This window comes from Armigeres subalbatus, chromosome 2, assembly GCF_024139115.2.
Source record: "Armigeres subalbatus isolate Guangzhou_Male chromosome 2, GZ_Asu_2, whole genome shotgun sequence".
NCBI classification, from domain to species: domain Eukaryota; kingdom Metazoa; phylum Arthropoda; class Insecta; order Diptera; family Culicidae; genus Armigeres; species Armigeres subalbatus.
Window position 1 is genome coordinate 321,136,334 of NC_085140.1, and position 8,046 is coordinate 321,144,379.

Below are 8,046 nucleotides of genomic sequence, written 5' to 3' on the forward strand. Positions count from 1 at the left end.
GCACAAAAATAATATTTTGAGGGGGTAACAAAAAAATCGGATAATTTTGAGGATTTTCAAAGCATTCTTCAACAAATCCGGGAAGTTTTTATTTTTTTCATTTTAATGTTAATTTTTTATTATCCCCCACCTCCCTTGACCTTTCGGTTACCAGTAGAGCATAAATTGAATTAAATGTTGGAACGGCCTTAGCGGTGCTGAAAAAACGGAATGGAATGGAACACCAGTTGATACTAATTTTAAAAGACATCCCTCTGTAAAAAGCATGCATTAGCCGGCAATTCTTATTGTTATCTTTCCATTGAGCTCATGGTTTGACTAGTGAAAAGCAATGATTAATGTGTTAGAAAAACATATCCATCGGAAATAAGGCAGCGTGGATGTGATTCCTTCTTTATAGGTAGGCGTTTGTTCGGGTTATGGCAATGATGGATGGGACCCTTCTTTGAAAATATGTGTTTGCTCGGAATAAAACAATGGTGGATGCGATCACTTCTTTAAAAGTGGACTCTCGTCCGGGCTAAGTCATGTTCCAGAACGTCACTATGAGTAAAACCATAATGTGCAGATCCACAGAAATCATTGAACTGAGCAGAAAACCTGAATTTGGTTTGGAACACGCATTACGTTTCTTCATAATGGTAGATCTGACGACCTGAAATCGAAAAAGTTATGGATGGTCTTGCAGGTGCTGTATTGTAGGAAAACAGATATTGCATATCTTGACAGGCGTTTAAGGGTCTGTATAGGAAAATTTTGATTGAAGCAGAAGACATTTTGGATGCCATGACTGCTTAGACCTTAAAACCTAAACTTTAGAATGTTTTGTGAATTCTAGAATGCTAGAATCTTTGAATTCAACAGAATGAACAGAGCTTGGTTTGACACACAGCATACGCTTCTATATGGTTGTAGATTTGACGACATGATCTCAAAAACGTATTGGATGGCCTTCGGTGTGTGGGAATACAAGGATTAATTGGGAAGAGTTTTGATGGATGCCATAAACTTTTTGAAGGATTTTACCGCATAGGCCTTACGACCTACATTTCAGAACGATTCGCGAATTCTAGAATATTACTTGGGGACAAGCCAAATTTTTCCATATAAATCGCCTGATATCTTTGATCTGATCACTTGATATCTTGACTTGAGCTTGGTTTGAAACACGCATCACGCTTCTACATGATTGTAGATCTGACGACCTGAACTCAAGAACGTTTTGGATGACCTTGCATGCATTGAAATGTAGGATAATAAATCTAACATATCTTAGGGCGTAGGGCGTACTGAGCGTATTTTAATGTGCGTATTAGCTTTATCTTGTATGGTAGATTTCAAGACCTGAACTCATGAATGTTTTGGATGAATTAGAATGTCCCCAATAGTATTCTCAACAAATAAATTCCATCTCCACATTTGTTTGTGATGTTTTACTCTCCTGTCTGACACGATTTGGTATATTACGTGACAAGATTTCAAGAAATATGACCAGAGGTAAGGTCAATAATAAATAAGGAATATATGGTTTCAACATCGGTAACTACGGTAATAAGATAAATAGGAAAAATTCAAATTTTCTTCCACTTGATATATTTCATGTATTTATTTATCATCAGACTAAGGCCGGAGTGGCCTGTGCTGCACATAAAAGACTTCTCCATTCAGCTCGGTTCATGGCTGCACTTCGCCAACCACGCAGTCTGCGGAGGGTCCGCAAGTCGTCCTCCACCTGATCGATCCACCTTGCCCGCTGTGCACCTCGCCTTCTTGTTCGCGTCGGATCGTTGTCGAGAACCATTTTCACCGGATTACTGTCCGACATTCTGGCTACGTGCCCGGCCCAACGCAGTCTTCCGATTTTCGCGGTGTGAACGATGGATGGTTCTCCCAACAGCTGATGCAACTCGTGGTTCATTCGCCTCCTCCACGTACCGTCCGCCATCTGCAACCCACCATAGATGGTACGCAACACTTTCCTTTCGAAAACTCCCAGTGCGCTTTGGTCCTCCACGAGCATCGTCCAGGTCTCGTGTCCGTAGAGAACTACCGGTCTTATAAGCGTTTTGTAGATAGTCAGTTTGGTACGGCGGCGAACTCTATTCGATCGGAGCGTCTTGCGGAGTCCAAAGTACGTACGATTTCCAGCCACTATGCGTCTCCGAATTTCTCTGTTGGTATCGTTATCGGCGGTCACCAGTGAGCCCAAGTACACGAATTCTTCAACCACCTCGATTTCGTCACCACCGATAGAAACTCGTGGTGGGTGGCTCACATTGACCTCTCTTGAGCCTCTTCCTATCATGTACTTCGTCTTCGACGTGTTGATGACTAGTCCAATCCGTTTAGCTTCGCTTTTCAGTCTGATGTAGGCTTCCTTCCATCTTCTCAAAGTTACGTGCCATGATATCAATGTCGTCGGCGAAACCAAATAACTGGACGGACTTCGTGAAAATCGTACCACTCGTGTCAATCCCTGCCCTTCGTATTACTCCCTCCAAAGCGATGTTGAATAGCAGACACGAAAGACCATTACCTTGCCGTAACCCTCTACGGGTTTCGAAGGGACTCGAGAATGCCCCTGAAACTCGAACTACGCACATCACCCGATCCATCGTCGCCTTGATCAACCGTATCAGTTTATTCGGAAATCCGTTTTCGTGCATTAGCTGCCATAGCTGGTCCCGATCGATTGTATCATATGCGGCTTTGAAGTCGATAAATAGATGATGTGTGGGCACGTTGTATTCGCGGCATTTCTGCAATACCTGACGTATGGCGAACACCTGGTCTGTGGTAGAGCGTTCACCCATAAATCCCGCCTGGTACTGCCCCACGAACTCTCTTGCAATTGGTGTTAGTCGACGGCATAAAATTTGGGAGAGTACCTTGTAGGCGGCGTTCAGCAATGTGATTGCGCGGTAGTTGCTACAATCCAGCTTATCGCCCTTTTGTAGATGGGACACACGACACCTTCCATCCACTCCTGCGGCAGAACCTCATCCTCCCAAACCTTGGTAATCACCCAGTGCAGCGCTCTAGCCAGTGCTTCACCACCGTGTTTAAACAGCTCTCCTGGTAGTTGGTCAACTCCAGGGGCCGTGTTGTTTTCAGCCGGCCGATCTCCTCCTGATTTCCTGGAGATTCGGAGCCGGAAGTCGCATGTCCTGCGCGCGTGCTCCTAGGTTCATTACCATACCGCCACCGTTGTCTGCCATATCGCCATTCAGGTGCTCTTCGTAGTGCTGCCGCCACCTTTGGATCACCTCACGCTCGTTCGTAAGAAGGTTCCCGTTTATGTCGTTACACATATCGGGCTGTGGCACGTGGCCCTTACGTGAACGGTTCAACTTCTCATAGAACTTTCGTGCGTTATTAGCGCGGTACAGTTCCTCCGTCTCTTCGCGGTCTCGATCTTCCTGCTGGCGCTTTTTCCTCCGGAAAATCGAGTTTTGTCTGTTCCGCGCCCGTTTGTATCGTGCCTCGTTCGCCCTCGTGCGGTGTTGCAGCAATCTCGCCCATGCTGCATTCTTCTCCTCAACTAACTGCTCACATTCGCCGTCATACCAGTGGTTTCTCTGATCCGGAGCCACCGTGCCTAGTGCAGCGGTTGCGGTGCTTCCAATGGCGGATCGAATATCTCTCCAGCCATCTTCAAGAGATGCTGCGCCTAGCTGCTCTTCCGTTGGGAGTGCCACTTCCAGCTGCTGCGCGTAGTCTTGGGCTAGTCTACCGTCTTGTAGCCGCCCAATGTTAAGCCGCGGCGGACGACTCCGACGCGTGTTGATCACCGTCGAGAGTTTTGAGCGCAGACATACTGCGACGAGGTAGTGGTCGGATTCAATATTCGCACTGCGGTAAGTGCGGACGTTCGTGATGTCGGAGAAGAATTTACCGTCGATTAGAACGTGGTCGATTTGGTTTTCCGTTTCTTGGTTAGGTGATCTCCATGTGGCCTTGTGGATATTTTTGCGGGGAAAGAAGGTGCTTCGGACTACCATTCCGCGGGAGGCTGCGAAGTTTATGCATCGTTGGCCGTTGTCATTCGATACGGTGTGCAGACTATCCGGTCCGATGACCGGTCTATACATTTCCTCCCTTCCCTTTCTACCTGAGCATTTATGTCACCGATGACGATTTTGATGTCCCGCAGTGGGCATCCATCGTATGTCTGCTCCAGCTGCGCATAGAACGCTTCTTTCTCGTCGTCGGATCTCCCTTCGTGTGGGCAGTGCACGTTGATGATGCTATAGTTGAAGAAACGGCCTTTTATCCTCAGCTTGCACATCCTTGCGTTGATTGGCTGCCACCCAATCACGCGTTGGCGCATCTTTCCCAGCAATATGAAGCCGGTTCCCAGCTCGTTGGTGGTGCCACAGCTTTGGTAGAATGTAGCCGCTCGATGCCCGCTTTTCCACACTTTCTGTCATGTCCAGCAGATTTCCTGCAGCGCTACGACATCGAAGTTGCGGGGATGTAATTCATCGTAGATTATCCTATCGCAACCTGCGAAGCCTAGCGACTTGCAGTTCCATGTTCCAAGCTTCTAATCGTGATCCTTTATTCGTCGCCTAGGTCGTTGCCGATTGTATCGAGTCGTATTATCTTCTATGTCGTTCGTAATAGTTGTTTTTAAAGGCGGCTTATTGGGCCTGCGCAAACCTCCTGTCTCGTCGGAGGGCCGTCGTGTCAGGGCTGTTTAGCGTCCCACCTAACACCAGGACTTGGGCTTGTGCGCTTTGAGCGGCACACGGTCGCTTTGGCGGAGCCTACTTGCGGATACATGCAGCTTTTTATATAGAGGTTTAACAGGGCCCACTGTCAAACCCCACCACATCCTAGGCAGGCGCCACAACTCGCAGATGGCCTGGGGAGGGATCGTCAAGCCCTTGGACATAGTCCCTGCTGCCCGCAATATATTTCATGTATCTACTTTGTTTTTGTGACGAAAAAACATAGACATTTGCGGTGCGCTCAAAGGCTTAAAGCATGTCCTACTAATCCCCTTTGAGAAAAGTCTGAGGTCGTGAAAATCGTTCGGTGAGGTGAGTGCCATTCCGGCCTTTTACGGGTTGAGGCCATTTGTCAACAGTTTCAAATGTTAGGATCATTTGGCCTACCGTACATTCGGCTTTTTTGTTTTTACTAAATTAGATGTTATTGTTTGATATCTTTTTTGCCTTTCGCGTATACTAAGTATACCTAAATGCTATATGTTCGCTCCAAAAATGAACTTTTTATAGGCGGCCCGGAGACCCATAGTGTTATATACCAATCTACTCAGTTCGACGAATTGAGGTGATGTCTGTGTGTGTGTTTTTTCCTAAGCAATGGAGGGGAATCTGCTCAACAGACTTCAACAGACGATACCACCCGAGCAGCACACATGTTACACATAGGTAACACTAACTTATGTGTGACCAGATTCAGTCACAATAAGGTTGCTGCAACCAGTTTTGTTTGACTTGTGCTCCTTGGGCATGTGTGCCAGCGCATTGCCGGCTTTCCAGGTGGCCTTACGACGCCCTATGTCCTCGGAAGGTGGGAAGGGTCGACTTTGCGCCTGCTTCCGTCTGCACGGCTGGTATTAAGAATGATGATGCCGCGTGCACCCCAAATTGACCTCTCTGCGATAGGGCCTATTCGCCAACCACCTCTTATTTGCGCCTGAACTAGCCATTTCTCTAGTCCACGCACCACCTTCTGTGTAGCTCCGAGACGATTTGGACGATAGCCGATAAAACGGCGTTCCAGCCAACTTTATCTTTACACATCTTCCGGACTAGGTTGTCCGGGGTAGTGTCCAGACCACATGTGGCAAGCATGTGGTCACGCATTGCGCGAAAACGGGGCACACGAACAACAAGTGTTCCGCCGTTTCCTCTAAACCTGCGCACACCAAACACACGGACGAAGCCGAGCAAGCCAGCTGCGTTACCTGCACTGTAAATTTGCAGCACGCTTAAACGCCGGGCACTTCGAACCCCCCATGGGGTGCTTGCTGTTCACAGCTTTGCTGGGACAAATCAAACAATTGGGAGGGTTTGTGCAGCATTGTGCCTTACGTCCCTCCAATCCGTAGCGTCAGCAGAGCTTGCTTCTGCCTGGGCCTTTGCAGTCCCATTGCTTGTGCCCCGGTTCCAGGCACTTGAAGCAAACTTCGGGTTGCTCGTATATGCTCACAGGGCACAACGACCATCCCACCCTGACGCTCCCTAACTTGATTACCTTGGAGGCGTCCGCTGCAGATAGCCGAACCAATGCTACCTGCGTCCCTGCCGGACCTTTCTGTAGCCGAACGGCTGCGGTGGGCGTCTCCACTTCACACTGTCGCCGCAGTGCCGTGACGAGCTCTTCGACTTCGGGTACGTCTTATTCGACGTACGTCGGCGCCGAGTTCACCGAGCTTGACGTCACTCCTTATCGCCTTCAAGACGTCCGAGTACTTAGCCTCGTCCGTCGTGATGACTAGGGCATCGCCTCTGGAGCGATTGGCGCCTACCCTAGACTTCTTGCTATCTTCATTCGCCTGGGCCTTCTTTTCGGCCCTTGACGTCTTCGGTTTCCTCTTGTTCTTGACCAGGGTCCAGGTGGCGTCATCCCCCTCTATTTCCCTGGTGTGGTGCGGCTGAGAGCTCTCAGCCTGCCGTAACCCCTTACCACCGTCTTTCCTGGGTGGACGGACCTTTCCAAGTCCTTCATCCCCCGGTTTTGGAGGTACCTGGCCGGGGTTCAGCTTGTTCGGGGTAGTAACCCTCCGCGTTTTGGAGCGGCCCCCAGGGAGCTCATCCCCTGGAGACTGTCTCTCCCGTTTTTGTGTGTCTGTTCGTTGGAGCAGTCACCCTCGACGTGCCCGCGAATACTTGAGCCTCAGTCGACTCCAAGGATTTCACGGGTTTTCAATTGGCCGTCATGACCTCCCTCTCCAGCTTGGCGTCCAACATCGACTTTCGTGCAGCAAGCTCCTTGAGGACCTTACTGATATTATGCTTCGATGACGCAAAGTCGATGATAATGTCCAGCTGTTCCGTCGCCACCTCGAGGCCGAAAAGCCCATCGCGTTTGCGGTTCATCGCCCTCACAAGCCATGGGTCGTCTATAACCTTTACCGGCGTAGCCGGGAGAAGGTTAATCTAAGCCACGCAAGCGCTGCGCACCAAGCTGGCGACTATTGCCTCTGGCCTCCTAGGCGGAGACCTGGACAACCCACCTCTTGCGAAGGGGTTGTCACCTCACTACTACCACTAATTGAAGAATTGGCTTGGTTTTCCATTTGATCCCAACGAGTTGCTCGGAAAAAGAGGTCTACCACGCCAGAGCCCAGCATGACGCGGTAAGGGACAATTACTGTGGAGGGTGCCCCGGTATCTCACAGGCTCCGTTAAAGGCCTAGCTCATTATTTCACCCCCTGGCCATGCATCCCCTCGGCACGGGTCGCTTAACGCCTTGGGATTAGGGTTAGGGACGATGGTCCCTTTGGTCGCACCTGCTCACTCTAGCTGATGTTAGAAGGACAACAGTGCCCAGGCTGCACTACCAGCTAAGTACAAAACCCTTAGCTGGCGGTCGATTGTCATCGGAAGACCCGTGGAAGCGTGAGATTGAAACTGAAAAAAAAGGAATGGTAAATATAACACCAGTGGATACTAATTTTAAAAAATCGTAGTCCCTTTGTAGAAAGCATGCATTAGCCGGCAATGATAATTGTTATCCTCCATTGGGCTCAGGGAAAAACAATAATTAATTGGTTTACTTAAAAAAATAACGCATCCATCGGAAATAAGGCAGCGTGGATGTGATTCCTTCTTTATAGGTAGACGTTCGTTCGGATTATGACAGTGATGGATGGGATTAAAAATAGGTGTTTGCCTGGAATAAACGATGGTGAATGTGATCTCTTATATGCGCTTGCCCGAATTAAGGAACTGGTGGATGTGATCTTTTTATACAGAAGACTGAAGAGATGGCCAATTCGCCTTCCCATCAATAATTTAATATGGCTTACTATGTTTTGTTTTAATTTCATTTAAATTCATGATAATAAA